Here is a 20,016-nt window from a genome sequence, read left to right as displayed (position 1 = left end):
ATTAATCCTGAGTGTTTGGGATCTCTGTAGCCAGAATCTTTTTAAGACTATCTGTGTGAGTTACTTTGTCCCAGCGAAGGTAGCTGGAAAACATCACATGCAGAAGATGACACCTAGTAAAAAATAGTATAAATATCAGAAAGATGGGAGGCATTATTGGGAATGACAAGGAGAATGACATCAGATGGGAGTACAGAAAGAACAAGAATTCATTCCTCAACCTTTGATTCTGTGACTGATGTCACATTCATCTCCAACTCATTGGTATGTTCTTCCTGTTAGTACGAATTAAACCTTTGTCATTTGTAAAAAAAATTAAAATTCAGAAATCTCCTTTTCAAATCTTTTTGTTGTATATATATAGGAAAAGTAACATGAGTACATCAAAGTAACAGCATTTACAATGCCTCAAAAAAACCCATCATCTTAAAGATTGAAAACAAAATTTTGTGATAACAAAAAAAACCTACTAAGCAGGAAAGTGAGAAAAAAAAAGAGAACCCATTAGGTGTACAACCCTGGAGCCATGCGTCATACAAAAAGCTTATAAAAATAAACATCAAACCGCCAGCAAGAAAAGAAAATATACTAAAAGAATTTACAATTAGATCGTGGAAAAATTATATCAATTAACTCAAATGATAATAATGAGCAAATGAGCCCCATCTTTTCTCAAAATCAAATAAAGGTTCAAAGGTTCGACTTCTAATTTTCTCCAAACTAAGACATAGCATCACTTGAGAGAACCATTGTGACAAAGTGGGAGCTGATGTATCCTTCCACTTCAACAAAATGGCCCTTCTAGCTATCAATGTAACAAATGCAATAACATGTTGGTCAGACACAGAAATACCATGAATATTTTGAGGAACTATTCCAAAAAGCACAGTTAATTTATTAGGTTGTAAATTAATTTTAAGTGCTTTAGAAATTGTTGAGAAAACCGACTTCCAGAACTGTTCCAATATAGAACAAGACCAAAACATATGTGTCAGTGTAGCTATCTCAGTTTTACATCTATCACAATGACTATAAACATTAGGAAAATTTTTAGAAAGTCTCTCCTTTGTCAAATCTCCTTTGAGCATTAAATGTGTGTTAAGAATATTTGTCTTCATTTAAATGTGTATCATTAAAAATAAAATAACAGTGTTTAAACTAGTTTGTTAGCTGGAATTATCACCTCCTTGGTAGGGAGGGGGGACCAACCACTCAAGTATTGACAGCTAAACCTTGCCACCAATCCTAGGCAAGGAAGTAAGATCATCCTTGAAGAGTAGGTGAATACAGTAAAATATCCCCATTTTGAGGGTATCCATTGATATTTATATTGGATAGGACTTAAAAACTTATTTTGAGTTTAGGGCATTGCGGACAGGGAACCCAACACCATCACAAAGGGATGTGGATGTCACTGGCATTTATTGCCCATGCCTTTAACTGAGGACGTAGATAAGAATCAAAATAAACGGATCTGGAGTTATTTCCGATTCGGATTCAGATTCCAGATTTACTTATCACATGCATATCGAAACATACAAGTGAAGTGTGTCATTTCCATTAACAAAAAACATGCTTAATGATGTTCTAGGGGCAGCATGCAAGTGTTGCCACACATTCCAGTGCCAACATAGCATGCCCACAATGTTCAGCAGGGCAACACAAACAGCAACAACAAAGACCAAAGTAAATATGTTATCAAAGTACATATATGTCACCATATAGAACTTGGTGATTTATTTTCTTGCAGACACACTCAGCAAATCCAAGAAGCACAATAGAATTAATCAAAAGCCACATCAAAGGACAAAAAAAGAACCAATGTGCAGATATGAAAGAGGGAAAAAAAACAGTAAATAAATAAATCAGTAGTAAATATCATGAATATGAGATGAAGAGTCCTTGAAAATGAGTCCATAGATTCTGGGAACAGTTCAGTGATGAAGCTGACAGAAGTTATCCCAGTGGTTCAGGAGCCTGGTGGTTGAGGGGTAATAACTGTTCCTGAACCCGGTGGTGTGAGTCTTGAGGCGCAATGGTTGGGAAGGTAAAGGACTGGCCCATATCCATTACCTTTTGTAGGATTTTCCGTTCAAGCACATTGTTGTTTCCTTACCAAGACTTGTTCCAACCAGTCAATATACTCTCTACCACATATCTAAAGAAACTATCAAAGTTTTAGGACTCCTGCCAAACCTTTGCAAACTTCTAAGGAAGTCGAAGTGCTGCCGTGCTTTCTTTGTAATGACACGTATGTACTGGGCCCAGGACAGGTCCTCTGAAATGGTAACGCAGAGGAATTTAATGTTGCTGACCCTCTCCACCTCTGATCCCCTGATAAGGACTGCCTCATGGACCTCCAGTTTCCTCCTCCTGAAGTCAATAATCAGCTCCAACCACAACAACAAAACAAAACAACAACAGCAAAACAAGCTCCTCTCCCACTCCCTAACTCACTCATCCAGCCACCCACTCCCACACATAGACAGGCTGCCTCTGGGTCCCTGGTCCTTGGCCCCAGATTCTCAGTCTCGCCAGACCAGTAAGCAAGGCAGATTTCCTCCCCTGATGGATATTGGCAAAGTTGTTAAACTGGTTAATTATAGCCACACATACTGAGGTAGAGCATACCAGCTATACAGATCATTTCATTACAACAGTGCTCAGAAGATGAGAGGCATTGATCGTGTGGATAGTCAGAGGCTTTCTCCCAGGGCTGAAATGGCTAACGTGAGAGGCCACAGTTTTAAAGTGATTGGAAGAAGGCACAGAGGAAACATCAGGGGTAAGTTTTTTTGTGCAGAGGGTTGTGAGTGCGTGGAATGGGCTGCCGGCGACGTTGGTGAAGGCGGATACGATTGGGTCTTTTAAGAGACTCCAGGACAAGTACCTGGAACTTAGAGAAATAGAGGACTATGAGTAACCCTATGTAATTTGTAAAATAAGTACATGTTCGGCACAGCATCATGGGCCGAAGGGTCTGTATTGTGCTGTAGGTTTTCTATGTTTCTATGAAGTTGCACAAGAAAAAACAATAATAAAATGCAGGATAAAGTAGTAAAGATGAACAGGATGGATTTCAGTGACAATCCTGGAACACAACGGACTGCAGGGGCTAGAATCTGGAGCAACAAACAATCCAGTGGACCAACTTGGCAGGTTGGAAAGCATCTGTGGGAGGAAAGGGACTGTTGACCTTTTGGGTCCAATCCTTGCAGCAAGACCAGCTCTGCAGTGTTTGTCCACATGATTTATAATATGTGTCTCTCAGTGTGGTTTACACATGGTTTAGTACCTTGGGCTTTCGCAGGCTTTCCTCCCACAGATGCTGTTCGGCCCACTGAATTCCTCCAGCAGTTTGATCTATTGCAATGGAATTTTCATTGTTGTCACTACTGAGATTAGATTGTTACGTTCTGTAACTTCAAAAACGTTAAACTAATTCAAAGGAAAACATGGGAATCCAAAATGTGAATCTAACTTCGCCTTCACTTTAAGCAAGATGTGCACATATCACATGGTAGCGTGATGACACTTGCAATACACGTATTTATTCACATGTATAATAATTAATTATTTAAGGGAACAAGATACAAATAACATATTTATGATTACTCAAATGTTACTGATTTATCAAATAAAACAACAAAGTTATTTTTTTTAAAAATACAGATTTATTTAATGACTTGAATGTAAATTCCCCAGCTGCCTTTGGACTTGAACTTGAGTTTCTGGATCAATGAATCACAACTATAACTCTTTGACCAATAACCTAAAATAATGCCCATAAATAGTGGCTACTATGTTCACATGCCATTTAATCACTCTGCTCCAAGAGATTTGGCAGAAAGAGCAATCCTGACTGGGAAAGATGACAGGAAGTTAAATTAAGACAAAAGTTGTGAGCTCCTTGTTTCATTATTGCAACACACCACACATTGCTACAGAAGACACACTAGTAGCCTATGTCTATATTATGTTCAGACGGATATATCAGATCACACTTGAACTTGATGGCATCACATGACACAGAGCTCCTCACCACTTCAAAGTAAGTCATGTTAATTTGTCTGAGGTGTCACTGTGGAATCTAGTTATCAAGACATACCATTGATTGCACAAGACAGGTCATACTGTGATTCATCTGGGTGACTATAGTTTATGTTGAAGCAGCTTCAAGACCATCGAAGACACCAGAGATCACAATCATCAGCCCAAACTGATGACTATTTGTTGGAGCCAGCAGTTTGGATTGAAGCCAGTACGATGAAGAGATGCACACTTTAGGATGTCACGTTGTCGTTGTCTGGTGATATTCCAGCACAAACTGAGCTGCATTGTCTCCCGCTGACTGAAATTGTAAAAAGAAAAGGCAGCTTCGTTGCTTTGTCACTAATGTTGCTCTTCCTTGACTGTGCTCTTAGTAGATTTCAGATGCTGTATGTTCTCATCAACATTAAGGACGCGACAGGCTATCCTTAGAGTACCATGATGCTGTGCTTAAGTTAGTTTGTAATCCAATTGCTAGAAATATCAACTATTGCAGGAGTTCTCACTCTGGGTCCACAGACCCCTTGCTTAATGGTATTGGTCCATGGCATAAAAAAAGGTCGGGAACTCCCGCTCTACTGGATGAGCAGGAAAAATATGATTACCTTCCATGAGGAACAAATATTTGTAGATTTCCCAGTGACGACTCAATACTTTATACCGTTTCTGCCTTTCATTCAGATCCATTGAAAGACATTGATATGGTGTTCGATATGAAAATAAATCGAGCAATTCCACACGAGGGGAGATCCGGCATCAAATAGTTCGCAATTTTGAATCAGATCTTAGGGGAGAAATTGGGCAGCACGGTAGCGTAGTGGCTAGCACAACGCTTTACAGTACAGGCTACCTGAGTTCAATTCCCACCGCTGCCCGTAAGGAGCTTATACATTCTCCGTGTGACCACGTGGGTTTCCTCTGGGCGCTCCAGTTTCCTCCCACAGTCCAAAGACGTACCAGTTGGTGGTTAATTGGTCGTTGTAAATCAGGCATGTCTCGAGGGGCCAGAAAGGCTTATTCCGGGCTGTATCTCTATAAATAAATAAGTCGATAATAGACAAATGCTAAAGAAACAGCAACGTTGCCATCTGATGGGCCCCAAAGCGCACAGAGAAACAAGTACAAGTAATACAAATAAATAGAAAAAAAGACAAACAAGGAGACAAACAAACAAGTGAATAAATGAGCAAATAAATAGCATAACATAACATGGCCCTTTGGCCCATAATCCCTGTACCGATCATGACTTAAATTAATCCCAACAGACTGCACATAGGTTACATCCCTCCATTTCCTGATTGTTCATCTGTCTTTCTAAATGCTTCTTAAATGTTACTATTAAATCTGCTGTCACCCGTTTAACCTGGCAGTGTGCTCCAGGCACCCACCTCAGTCTGTGTAAAGAATTTGCCCGTGACTATGCTCAACTGGATGAATCACAAATGCAACTTGGCCTTTAAACTTTCTTCCTCTCATTTTAAAGCTTCGTCCTTGAGTGCTTGATATTCCCACTCTAAGAAAAGGACTCTGACTAATTGCCCTATATATACAACATCTCATAACTGTAGGTAATTCTATCAGATCTGCCTCCCCTTAGCCTTCATTGCTCCAGAGAGAACAATCCATGTTTGTCCAAACTCTCAGGACTCTGTGGAATTCAGTTGCCAACTTATCTTCTACTTTGTCTCCAAGTAATGTTTAATCATTCCAGTTATCAAAAAAAATGGTTACTCAGATTACATTGTAGTAAATGAAATGTGCAAAATACTAGTAGTTGAAGTTGTCCATTTATTAGTGTCTTCTGTCTTTCAATAAAGCAGTAATTGTGTCAAGTACGTTGTAAACTAATTATGTCAAACAGAAATGCAAAGAGGGTTGTTGCAAGCAGCTTGCCTGAGTAATGCACCATTCTCAAGAAATGAATATTAGCTTGGCAATCATTTAATTCTGTGAGGGCCTGATTTAGAAGGTTTTATGACTCTGTGAAAACGTATGAGCAACAAGATGTAAAAAGAGAACTATTAACCATCCCACATCATTACCAATCACTTTCCAGCCACACTTCTGCCGCCCTGCAACTGATACTTTCCCTTGAACTTCAGTGTAATCTAAACCTCACTGTACCAGTAGTCATAGCTTCGGTTAGCCGATCCCATTCAATTTCAGGTTGTGAACCCCTGCTCTAGAGTCTGTTGTGTGCAAAAATACAAGGAGATCAGCAATTTCTGAGATACTCAAACCACCTAGTCTGCCACCAAAAACCATTCCATCGTCCAATTCACTTATATCACATTTCATCCCCATTCTGATGTTTCGTCTGAACAACAACTGAACCTCCTAACCATGTCTCACACACAAAATGCTGGAGAAACCCAGCAGGCCAGGCAACATCAATGGGAAAAAGTAGAGTTGACGCTCCGGGCTGAGACCCTTCGGCAGGACTGGGAAGATTTAAACTTCTTCAGAGTAGGCATCCCTGGAAGAGACTTCACAGTGTAGTAATCAAATCACAAACAGAAGAAAATCTGCAGATGGGTGTGTGTTGCTTGGATATCCAACATCTTCAGATTCTCTCTTGATTTTGTTTCTAACCGTGTCTGTATGCCTTTGCATATTGAGTTGCTGCCACGTGATTGGCTAATTCGATATTTGCATTAACAAGAAGGTGTAGCTAATAAAATAGCCATGCTTTCATTTCATGAATTTGAAAAAACAATATCCATAGTCACAGTGTAATACAGCATGGAATCAGGCCCTTCAGCCCAATCACAGCATCCTCCCTGCTAACCTAGTGCCTGCATTCAGCCAATTACAGTCCAAGTTCCTTCCATGTTCTTATCCAAATGCCTCTTAAATGTTCCCGTTGTCTCAACTGCCTCAGCCTGCTTCCTCTGACAGCTCATTCCAAGTACTCATTACTCTCTGCACGACACAAGACCTTGGTCAGATCCCACTTGGAGTACTGTGTTCAGTTCTGGTCACCTCACTACAGGAAGGATATGGATACCATAGAAGGAGGGATGAGGAGATTTACAAGGATGCTGCCTTAATTGGAGGACATACCTTATGAGAATAGGTTGAGTGAACTTGGCCTTTTCTCCTTGGAGTGACGGAGGACGTGAGGTAACTTGATAGAGGTATACAAGATGACGAGAGATATTGATCGTGTGGATAGCCAGCAGTTTCTTCCTAGGGCTGAAATGGCTAACATGATGGGGCATAGTTTTAAGCTGCTTGGAAATAGGTAGCGAGGGGATGTCAGTGGTAAGTTTTTCCACAGACAGTAGTGGGTGCGTGGAATGCACTGCTGGCGGCAGTGGTGGAAGCAGATACAATAGGGTATTTTAAGAGCCTCTTAGGTAGGTACATAAAGTTTAGAAAAATAGAGGGCTGGGCGCTAGGTTAATTCTAGGCAGTTTCTAGAGTAGGTTACATGGTCAGCACAATGTTGTGGGCCAAAGGGCCTGTAATGTGCTGTAGATTTCTATGTTCTATGTTCTATGTTCTAAAGAAGTTACTTTTCAGGTCTGTTTTAAATTGCATTTATCTTATCTTGCTTTGAACTTCCCAATCCTGGACATCTTATATATACCCCTCATGATATTATAAGCTTCTATAAGGTCAGCTCTCAGTCCCCTGGGCTCCAATGAATACAGATCCAGCGTGGCCAAATTTTCCTACAACTTATATCCTCTTGTCCAAGAAGCTTCCTTGTAAATCTCTACTGCATCCTCTCCAGCTTGGTAATGTCCTTCCTATAACATGATAACCAAAACTGTACAAAATGCTCCAAGTGTGATCTCACCAATGATTTATGTACCTGCAACATAACGTCGCTACTCATAAACTCAAAGCCCTGACTGATGACGGCCAGCATGTTAACACCTGCTTCACCACCCTGTTTACCTGAGTGACTACTTTCAGGGAAATGTGCACTTGTACATTAACTGTCTTCACCACCAAACTTAAAAGGTTGCTGGAAAAATAGGGATGAGCCTTTGAAGTACTGCTGGACACAGGACCTCACTCTATGGGTAAGATGGAAGTGCATTCAGAGGCAGCAGCCTCCCTGGTGCTAAGCAGTGTTTTTTCTCTTTCTTAATTATCTTTCTTATGATCACTGGACATTAAGTACTGTAGGTCTACCCCACTGGCAAGCTGCTCATTGGCAGACTTACTACTGCCTGCTTCAGAAGCGCACCTGGGTCAATGCACGAAAGCGGTGTGCAGTCTAATTGTGAATGATTGTCTCAGACGTTTTTCTTGTGATCTTAAGACCCTAGTGGACACTGGTAATGTAAAATGCTCCAAGTCAGGTTTACAAGTTTGTTGGCGAGACCAACAGCAGGGGATCTGTGCAGCCTCGATTGCAGAGCGGACTAGGCCTCATGCCTTGGGCTTGCCTGTTGCAGCAGTCCAAGAAGGGAGATGCCGGACACAGTGTAGTGGAGTGCCCATGCAAGATTGTGGGCTGGCACCTCCCATCGGTGCTGCTTTCCAGTGTTCACTCAAAGGAAGGCAAGCCAGATTAGATGCATGCGTGCTTACATTCATCTGCGGACTGCTGAGAACTGCTTGTTCTTGCCGACAACACCCATGCACCATCAACTTATAGGACATGCCACTGCGGAACTTGGACTATTGTATTTTTTTTTGTGTAAATATATGTTTACTACTACTATATATGTACCATACTGTATGTGCCTTGTGCTGTGTGTGACTGTTGGTACTGCGTTTTGTACCTTGGTTCTGGTGTACCACTGGTTCATTTGGCTGTACTTGCGGGTATTCACATATGATTGAATGATAATTAAACTTGAGTGAGGGCTGCCTCTGCAGCTAAGATCAGGGCTATGCACAAGCAGCAAATTCAAGTAGAAAGTAAGGTGGCATTAACAGTGTACACCTGTGAAATGCACAGAGGCCATGATGGATCTGTTGGATCTGGCTTTGCAGGTACAGAGTTCCTAATCTATGTAGAAATTGGGTTTTAGAAATAAATATACAAGGCATTAAAACTTATCACTCTGAAGAAATCTAATCATAACATTAAGAATAATTAATAATCTTATAGGAGACTTGATGGCCATCCACACATTTTCTATTCTCCAAAATTCCACTTCCTATGTTTTAATTTTAGTGTCTGTAAGTGTTCCACATAATTTCATAACTCTATTTGTATTAACTCAAACATATGTCATGAAATTTATTGTTTTGTGACCGAAGTGCAATTCAAGACATAAAAATTACAATAAGTTATGAACATTAAATGAATGATGCAAGAATGGACTAGTGAGATAGTGTCCATGAGTTCATTGACCATTCAGAAATCTGATTGTGGAAGGTTAGGAGCTGTTTCCAAAATGTTCAGTGTTTTCAGTGTCCTATACCTGCCCCCCAATGGTAGTGATGAGTAGAGAGCATGTCCCAGATAACGAGGTTCCTTAATGATGGATGCATCTATCTTGAGGCTCTGCCTTTTGAAAATGTTCTGAATGGTGTGGAGGGTAGTGCGTGGGGTGGAACTGGTTGAATCTACAACCCTCTTCTACAGCCTCTTCTGATCCTGCGGTTTGGAAGCTCACGTAGCAGATGGTGATGCACCCAATCAAAATGCTCTCCATGGTACATCTGTAGAAATTTGCTAGAGCCTTTGGTGACCAACCAAATCCCCTCGAACTCCTAATAAAGTATAGCTATTGCCATGCCTTCATCATGATTGTATCAATGTGTTGGGCTCAGGATAGATCCCCGAGATGTTAATGTCAGGAACTTAAAGTCAGCAGTAGTTACTTTCTGCAGGGATTTGTAACCCTGGTTAAATGGTTTAAATCCAGCACTCTAATTCACTTTGCCTGCATTCTCTCACTTGCCAGTATTCCCTGTCTGTCAAGTTACAGCCAACCTGAACTGGCATTCTGACATTGGGTTATTCACATGTCTTGAAGTTTTCCCAACATTTGTACAAGGGTAATCTGCTGATTTACCTTGTCTTGGCAAAGAAGAAAACCAGCCACTGAGATCATTTCTGGGAAAAATATTATTTCAATTTTTCTGTGATGGTTAAATCGAGCACGTCAATTCGCATTGCCTGCATTCTCTCATTTTCCAAGCCACACATTAAGCAATCCCACAATACCCAGTGCAAAGAAGTCTTGATTTTGTACCTCTTTATCAGTTTCTGTTGCTGGTCCTATTCTCAATACATTGCATCTAGTGTACGGTAGCGTACACCAAATGGTTAACTCTTGAAAATCAGATTAATCATCTTCCTTCAAGGTTCTCATTAAGCCTTTGTCTTCCTCATGACACGAGTATACTCACTGATGTCTCATATGCCACCAGCCCACATTTGAAGTGCCCTCTCATGCATTTCCACCTTTTTCTGTTCCTAAAGGGTTAATGTACGAGGCGTGTTTAACAGCTCTGGGCCTGTATTCACTGGAGTTTAGAAGAACGAGGGGGATCACATTAAAATTTATTGAATATTGAAGGACCTAGATAGAGTGGACATGGATAGAATGTTTCCCATAGTGGGTGAGTTTAGGATCAGAAGGCACAACCTCAAAATACAAGGATGTCTCTTTAGAACAAAGATGAGGAAGGATTCCTTTTGCTGGGGAGTGGTGAATCTGTGGAATTCATTACCACAGCCCACTGTGTGTAATGTTTTAATATTTCAGTAATATTTGAGTAATATTGTAAATATAGCATTTGATTAAGCATTCATTGTTGTTTACGTAATTCATTATGGGCCACATGTAAGAAATATGTGAATATCAAACATCCTTACACCACCACTTCATATGTGTGTCCCTCACTAAAGGGAAACGAATCAGACACATGATTCTGGACTCATGTGTTTTCCTTTGATTAGTTTCTGGAATTACAAAACAAAATAGTGACGATGAGGAAGTTTTAAAATTAACCTGAGATGACTACCTACTTGTTGAAGCATAGCACATTTTTTTCTTCACAGTGGGGGAGACAGAGAGAGAGAGAGAACGAGAGAGGGAGAGAGAGATTCCAGTTAACAAAAGATACAGCAAGTAAGTCGGAAGGGGATAGAAACAGTTGAGTTTTAAATAAAGCAGAAAATGGATGAATTTATGGATTGATAAACAGTGAAAACTGAGTGTTAACAATCATACATTTAAGAAAAACAGAAATGGATAGCTACTTCAGAAAGATAGACATATTTGATTACACAACAGATAACTGGCTGATGTCTACTGAATGAATTGAGCAATATTTTAAAGCAAACAGAATATACGATAAGAAACAAATTCCAGTTTTGCTGAGTGCAATGAGTGGGAAAGCATACTGTTTGCTTATAAGTTTAACTGCTCTAACTGAAATAAGCTTTGCTGATATCGAAACAGGAATGCAGAAACATTTAGAACCAAAGCAATTGTTGATTGCAGAATGCTTTCACTTTCAGAAGCACAATCAAAAGAAAAGGGAGTCCATTTCAGCTATGTGGCAAAATGGAAGAGACTATCCAAGATTTGCCAGTTCAGTGATTGGCTTTATGATGCACTGGAGAGATATTTCAGTTTGTGGAATCTTGCAAGAAAGCATTCAACAGCAATACCTAACTGAAGCACAACTCTCGTTAAAAAGATTAGTTGAAATTGCTGTATCAATGGAAAATGGTTGCCATAGTCATAAGTGAGTTGCATTCAGGAACGAAAGTGAGCGTGAACAAAATTGCAACACCTAAACAGGAATCCACCTGGCCAAACAAATTGTGTTACCATTGTGGCAGGTGTCGCATGCACCTGATAAATATAGGATTAGAAGAAAAATGTTCAGAAAATGCCATAAAGTAGGACACATACAAAGATTATAACAGGCAGACAAAACTAAACAGACTGCACAGGGAAGAGAAAAAGAGAAAAAGTCAACTTGTGGTTTCCAAAAGAGCACTAATCTACACGCTGTTAATGAAAAATCTGATAATGAAGAGAATGACACAGAACTGAGTAGCCTTAAGATTTACTATGTGAAAATTAACAATAGACAAACAATATGGTTTACACCAGAAGTGAACGGCAGCTAATTAAAATGGAATTGGACACTAGCTCGACTGTTTCAGTCATTCCACAAAATGGGTTTGAATAATATTTCAAAGATACTGAACTGAAGCCTGCATTACTATATCCAATTAAGAACTTCTATTGGAGAAAAGATGACATATGAAACAGCAAAATACAACAACCAACCAAACATTTGGGCTTGTACATAGTAAAAACAAGAGGGCCAGCATTATGAAGGCATGATAGGCTGAAATAACTATAACTTGATTAGAGATCCATCTACCAGTTGCATGCCACATCCCCAGCAACAGAGTCAACTGAAAGCGAATTGAGAAAGGTTCTAGATGATGTTACAGTAGTATTCAAGGATAGCATTGGAAAACTCAATCATATCTAAGGTAAAATAGTATTAAATGAAATGCCACACCCAAGTTTTACAAAGCTCATCCAGTTCATTTTACTGTCTATGATAAATTAGCCAGTGAGCTTGTTCACATAGAAGCTGAAGTAATTCTTTCCAATGGTGAATGAAGCCCATAGGCAATACCAGTGGTCCCAGTAGCCAAGAAGGGTGGATCTGTCATGATGTGTGGTGATTTTAAAGTCACCATCAAACCAATACTGAAAGTAAACCAAAAGCCTCTGCTCAGGATAAAGGATATCTTTGCAAATCTTTCTGGAGGAAAGCACTTCAGCAAGGTGGACTTAGCTGAGGCCTATCTATGGATGGAGACAGAAGAAGAGTTCAAAATATTTCACACCAAAATCACTCACAAAGGGCTTTATCACTATGAGAGGCTTATTTTTGGAGCAGCATCTACATCTGCACTTTGTCACAAACCTATGGACCAGGTGCTGTAAGTTTATTCGGGCACGCAGTGTTACCTGGATGATATCATTGTTACTGGTGAGAATGACAAGGAACCTCTCCAAAATCTCAAGACGTTGTTTAAAAGATTATGCACTCAGAGCATGACATGACAAGTGTGAATTCTTTAAACCAAGCATCACTTACTGTGGTTACACTACTAATGCACAAACATCACACCAGTGTGCTGAGAAAATTCAAGTAGTGGTGAATGCTCCCAGGCCAAAGGATGTGTCTCAGTTGTGGTCGTTTTCAAGATTTGTCAATTATTATAATAGGCCCCTGCCTAATCCGGCTACTGTGATCCACCCCTTCAACTCATCACTACAGATCAGGAAGAAATGGCAATGAACAAGGCAGTGTGAGAAAAGAAATGGTGATGGCAGACGCTGTATGCACACATTATGATCTACATTGTCCATTGAAGCTTGCCTGCGATGACTCACCTTATGGTATTGGCGTGGTCATATCACATGTTATGAGTGATGGAAGTGAACACCCCATGGTCTTTGCATTATATTTCCTTTACCACTGCAGAGAAAAATTATGCACAGATTGACAGAGAGGCCTTGAAACACACACAAACAGCTGGAGGAACCCAGCGCACCAGGCGCATCTATAGAAAAGAGTACAGTCGAAATTTCTGGCCGAAACTGTTTAGCAGGGCTGGAGCTTTTTGTCTGTGTTGCTTAGATTTCCAGCATCTGGAGATTTTCTCCTGTGTGTGAGAGGCCTTGAATCTGGTTTGGGATGTAAAACATTTCTACTAGTACCTATCTGAGTTTACCCTCATTACTGATCATCAATCACTGATGTCCATTTTCAATCCACAGAAGGGTGTTCCACTGACAACAGCAACATGAGTGCAGAGACTGGCTGTTTCTTAGAAGACACAATTACAAGACTGAATTCAAGAGGACAACTAATCATTGAAATGCTGAGGGATTGTCCCAATTACCCCTTGGAAAAGGAAAAGGGAAAGGAAAAAAAAAAGGAGACCTCCTTTGACGTCTTCTACCTAATGCAAATCTAAAGTCTCCCTATTATGGCAGAGATGCTCCAAAGGGAAACCAGAAAAGACCCCACACTGTCTTAGGTCTACATGGCAACCCAAAATGTCTGGAATTGCAGCAGAAATTCCAGTTTCCCCATTTCTACCAGTGCCGGGATGAACTTGCCCTCGATGGAGGTTGCCTTATGTGGGGATTGGGAATTGTAACATCCAAGCTGAGAGCTAAAGTATTGGAGGAGCCACATGCCGGTCATCTAGACATGGTCAAAATGAAAACAGTGGCTCAAAGCTTTGTCTGGTGACCTAGGGTAGATGGGCAGATCGAGGAGCTTACCATCAAATCAACACTCAAAGCAGATCAAAACCCTCTACCCAGGATAGAGGGTATCTTTGCAAACCTTTCTGGAGGAAAACACTTCAGCAAAATATATTGTTTGATTAAGCATTCTTTGGTTGTTTACATAATTAATTACAGGTTATATGTAAGAAGTACATGAACGCCATACGTTATTAAGCCATCACATCATATGTGAATGTCTCACTAAAGACAAACAAAGTAAACATGTTATCCTGGCCTCCCATGTTTTCCTTTTGATTACCTTCTGGAGTTACAAAACATAACACTGTGGAGATCAAGTCATTGTCTATATTTAAAGCAGAGATTGATAGGTTCTAGATTAGTAAGGGCATCAAAGATCACAGGAGAAGGCAGGAGAATAGGGTCAGAGAGATAATATATCAGCCATGATGGAATGGTGGCGCAGATATGATGGGTTGAATGGCCTAATTCTGCTCCTTTGTCTTATGGTCTTATGCATCCCCTCCTAGGATCTTGACAATGCTATTCATGATCAGGAATATTTCCATTAATTTCATATACATGCCTGTCCCTTGTATTGCTAAAGTTCTCCAGTATCTTCACCACTTCCATTGGCTACCATCATCAGTGTTTTCCTTAGAACCCTGTTCTTTATTGATTCTACAGTAGATCACTGATGTACCATTCCTTCAAACACCAACATCCTAAACTCAATAAGCATACTTCAGCATATACTACTCCAATACTATTCTGTATTGTGTTGTTCAATAATTGTGCTTTTCAACAACATTGACTCTGGTTTAGCATTGTCTCAATTTTAAGTTTTCTTCTTTGTTTTCAGACCTTTTCATGATCTCACTTCTTTCAATCTCCACCCTTCTACAACCTTCTTGTATCATTCTGTTCCAACAACATGGACATCTTGAATATTCCCAGCTTCTAATATACCATGCTTGGCTGGTGTTTTTTTTTGGCTTTCTGCTGTCTAAGCATGCAACTCATTCCCTAATTCTCACTCTTTCCCCTTTGAGTTATTCCTTATTACTGTCTCCTTGTGTTAGGTTTTGTTCAGTAGTGATCCGAGGTACTTGGAATGTTTTATTTTAGATGCAATGAATTAGTTACAGTAATAAACAAGAGTATTCCACAAGTACTGTTAGGGTTCTAGATGGTTTAGAGTTTGTAAAATGTGTTCAGGAAAGTTTTCTAAATCAATATATAGAGGGACCAACAAGAGGGGATGCAATATTGGATCTCCTGTTAGGAAACGAGTTAGGACAAGTGACAGAAGTCTGTGTAGGGGAGCACTTTGGTTCCAGTGATCATAACGCCATTAGTATCAATTTGATCATGGACAAGGATAGATCTGGTCCTAGGGTTGAGGTTCTGAACTGGAAGAAGGCCAAATTTGAAGAAATGAGAAAGGATCTAAAAAGCGTGGATTGGGACAGGTTGTTCTCTGGCAAAGATGTGATTGGTAGGTGGGAAGCCTTCAAAGGGGAAATTTTGAGAGTGCAGAGTTTGTTTGTTCCTGTCAGGATTAAAGGCAAATTGAATAGGAATAAGGAACCTTGGTTCTCAAGGGATATTGCAACTCTGATAAAGAAGAAGAGGGAATTGTATGAAATGTACAGGAAACAGGGAGTAAATCAGGTGCTTGAGGAGTATAAGAAGTGCAAGAAAATACTTAAGAAAGTAATCAGGAGGGCTAAATGAAGACATGAGGTTATCTTGGCAGTCAAAGTGAAGGATAATCCAAAGAGCTTTTACGTGTATATTAAGAGCAAAAGGATTGTAAGGGATAAAATTGGTCCTCTTGAAGATCAGATTGGTCGGCTATGTGCGGAACCAAAGGAAATGGGGGAGATCTTAAATAGGTTTTTTGCATCTGTATTTACTAAGGAAACTGGCATGAAGTCTATGGAATTGAGGGAATCAAGTAGTGAGATCATGGAAACTGTACAGATTGAAAAGGAGGAGGTGCTTTCTGTCTTGAGGAAAATTAAAGTGGAAAAATCCCCGGAACCTGACAGGGTATTCCCTCGGACCTTGAAGGAGACTAGTGTTGAAATTGTGGGGGCCCTGGCAGAAATATTTAAAATGTCGCTGTCTACGGGTGAGGTGCTGGAGGATTGGAGAGTGGCTCATGTTGTTCCGTTGTTTAAAAAAGGATCGAAAAGTAATCCGGGAAATTATAAGCCGGTGAGTTTAACGTCGGTAGTAGGTAAGTTATTGGAGGGAGTACTAAGAGACAGAATCTACAAGCATTTGGATAGACAGGGACTTATTAGGGAGAGTCAACATGGCTTTGTGCGTGGTAGGTCATGTTTGACCAATCTATTGGAGTTTTTTGAGGAGGTTAATAGGAAAGCGGATGAAGGGAAGCCAGTGGATATTGTCTACATGGATTTCAGTAAGGCCTTCGACAAGGTCCCGCATGGGAGGTTAGTTAGGAAAATTCATTCGCTAGGTATACATGGAGAGGTGGTAAATTGGATTAGACATTGGCTCAATGGAAGAAGCCAAAGAGTGGTGGTAGAGAATTGCTTCTCTGAGTGGAGGCCTGTGACTAGTGGTGTGCCACAGGGATCAGTGCTGGGTCGATTGTTATTTGTCATCTATATCAATGATCTGGATGATAATGTGGTAAATTGGATCAGCAAATTTGCTGATGATACAAAGGTTGGAGGTGTAGTAGACAGTGAGGAAGGTTTTCAGAGCCCGCAGAGGGACTTGGACCAGCTGGAAAAATGGGCTGAAAAATGGCAGATGGAGTTTAATACAGACAAGTGTGAGGTATTGCACATTGGAAGGACAAACCAAGGTAGAACATACAGGGTTAATGGTAAGGCACTGAGGAGTGCAGTAGGACAGAGGGATCTGGGAATACAGACACAAAATTCCCTAAAAGTGGCATCACAAGTAGATAGGGTTGTAAAGAGAGCTTTTGGTACATTGGCCTTTATTAATCAAAGTATTGAGTATAAGAGCTGGAATGTTATGATGAGGTTGTATAAGGCATTGGTGAGGCCGAATCTGGAGTATTGTGTTCAGTTTTGGTCACCAAATTACAGGAAGGATATAAATAAGGTTGAAAGAGTGCAGAGAAGGTTTACAAGGATGTTGCCAAGACTTGAGAAACTCAGTTACAGAGAAAGGGTGAATAGGTTAGGACTTTATTCCCTGGAGCGTAGAAGAATGAGGGGAGATTTGATAGAGGTATATAAAATTATGATGAGTATAGATAGAGTGAATGCAAGCAGGCTTTTTCCACTGAGGCAAGGGGAGAAAAAAAAAACAGAGGACATGGGTTAAGGGTGAGGGGGGAAAAGTTTAAAGGGAACATTAAGGGGGGCTTCTTCACACAGAGAGTGATGGGAGTATGGAATGAGCTGCCAGATGAGGTGGTAAATGTGGGTTCTTTTTTAACATTTAAGAATAAATTGGACAGATACATGGATGGGAGGTGTATGGAGGGATATGGTCCGTGTGCAGGTCAGTGGGACTAGGCAGAAAATGGTTCGGCACAGCCAAGAAGGGCCAAAGGGCCTGTTTCTGTGCTGTAGTTTCTATGGTATGGTTTCTAGTACAGGTGAGTTGATTTTGATTTGTTTCTGGAATGAAAAGTTCGGAACAAATTAAATCCATGACTGAGATTTATTCTAACATTTGCACCCTGACTTCAGCACACTTTGAACAGTGCTGAGCAATTGCAGCTGCTTTGAAGTGACATCCTTCAGTTTTGATAACGGTTGCAACTTTGTCCGACTGTACACAAGGACCAGAGAATATCAATGACCCTATATCACTGCTTAAAGAGCCAAAAGAAAACGGAAACCTTCCTATTTACTTATAGGATCGTGCTCTGCTCAAAATGATAGTCTCCCCTTTCAAAGCCAGCAAATTATTGAATATTGCATAGAAATTAAAAGATTATCAAAGTAAAATATAACTCCAGAACTCTGATCTGCAATTACCAACCTAAAGCTAGGCAAAACAATGAGGTGACATTGTAGCATAGTGGTTAGCACAGTGCTTTACAGTACAGGTGACCCAAGTTCGACTCCCACCACTGCCTTTAAGGAGCTTGTACGTGTTCCCCGTGACCGCATGGGTTTTCTCCAGATGCTTTTGTTTCCTCCCACAGTCCAAAGACATAAGATTGCTAGGTTAATTGGTTATGGTAGAAATTGTCCCATAATCAGGCTAGGGTTAAATCAGGGGTTGCTGGGCAAAGCGGCTCAAAGGCTTTTTCCACGTTGTATCTCAATAAATAAGTAAATTTAAATCAAAGGTGAAAAGTAGAACAAGTTTCTCAAAATAAGAAAAGTTTGAATAAATACTAGAATGGGAAGGCTGTTGGGGGCAGTGGTCCAGGTGTGGATCAATGGGCCATGCAGAATAACAGTTTGGCACAGACTAGATGGGCCAAAGAGCCTGATTCTGTGCTGTGGTACTCTATGACCTCAAGATTTATAAGTGCAAAAATGTGTCAAGCCCTTTATTGCTCTTGCTAAGCATGGGTACAGGGAATAATGATCAGCTTGGTGCATGGCACATTCAGTATTGGCGCAGCCCTCAGCTCAGTGGGAGCAGCGAGCCATAATTATCTGTTCACTAGCGGCAGTGTTGGCCACAGTCACTACTGGACAGCAGTTAAAGAGCAAACCACTAGATGAAGGGCAGCTGGAAGGCATTACAGTAAATATATAAACTCAAGTAAATGAACTTCCATTCTTAGGATTGTGCAGTCTTAATTTGCCTTGGCATTTTTCTTCCTTGGAGTCTATTCATTCTCTGCCTGAACCATTTATAAATAAAGCTAAAGTAAATAAGTAGTGCAAAAAACAGGAAATAAAAATGTTGTGAGGTAGTGTTCATGGATTCAATGTCCATTCACAAATCTGATGGCAGAGGGGGAAGAAGCAATTCCTGAATTGTTGAGTGTGTGCCTTCAGGACCCTATACCTCCTCCCTGATGGAAGCAATGAGAAGAGGCCATGTCCTTAAAGATGGATACCACCTTTGTGAGACATTGCTCCTTGACAACGTCCTGGGCACTGGGGATGCTAGTCCCCATGATGGAGCGCACTGAGTTTACAACTTTCTGTAGCTTATTTCAATCCTGTGCAGTGCCACCCCCACCTCCCACCATGCCAGACGGTGATGCATCCAGTAGAATGCTCTCCATGGTACATCTGTAGAAATTTGTGAGTGTCTTTGATGACATACTAAACCTTCTCAAGCTCCTAATGAAATTTAGCTTGCCGTCATGCCTTCTGGGTAACTCCATCGATATGCTGGGCCCAGGATAGATCCTCAGAGATGTTGATACCCAGGAACTTGATATTGCTAACTCTTTCCACTTCTGATCCGTCTCTGTGCAGTGGTGTCCTCATAGAGGACAACACCTACCCCAATCGGAGTCTGTAAATTTAAGCTCCTTCCCTAAGACATGAGCGTAAATCTCAGATGGAATCCAACCCACAAACTGCGAGCATAAACATGAAGCATCAACTTATAATACAGATGGAAAGCTGAATAGTCAGATGAGATGTTCAACTTCAGAACCAGATATCTGTTCAGGTGACTGTAATAAATCTCGTACCACTTTTTCAAAGACTAGCAGAGACCATAGCCAATATTTGTCCTCAAACAAAATAGCTAAACAAAAAAACTACTTAGATCGTCTATTCAAAGATCAAAATACAGCAAATGATCAAGATCT

Source organism: Mobula hypostoma, chromosome 8 (genome assembly GCF_963921235.1).
Source record: "Mobula hypostoma chromosome 8, sMobHyp1.1, whole genome shotgun sequence".
Lineage (NCBI taxonomy): Eukaryota > Metazoa > Chordata > Chondrichthyes > Myliobatiformes > Myliobatidae > Mobula > Mobula hypostoma.
This window is presented reverse-complemented; position numbering follows the sequence as displayed.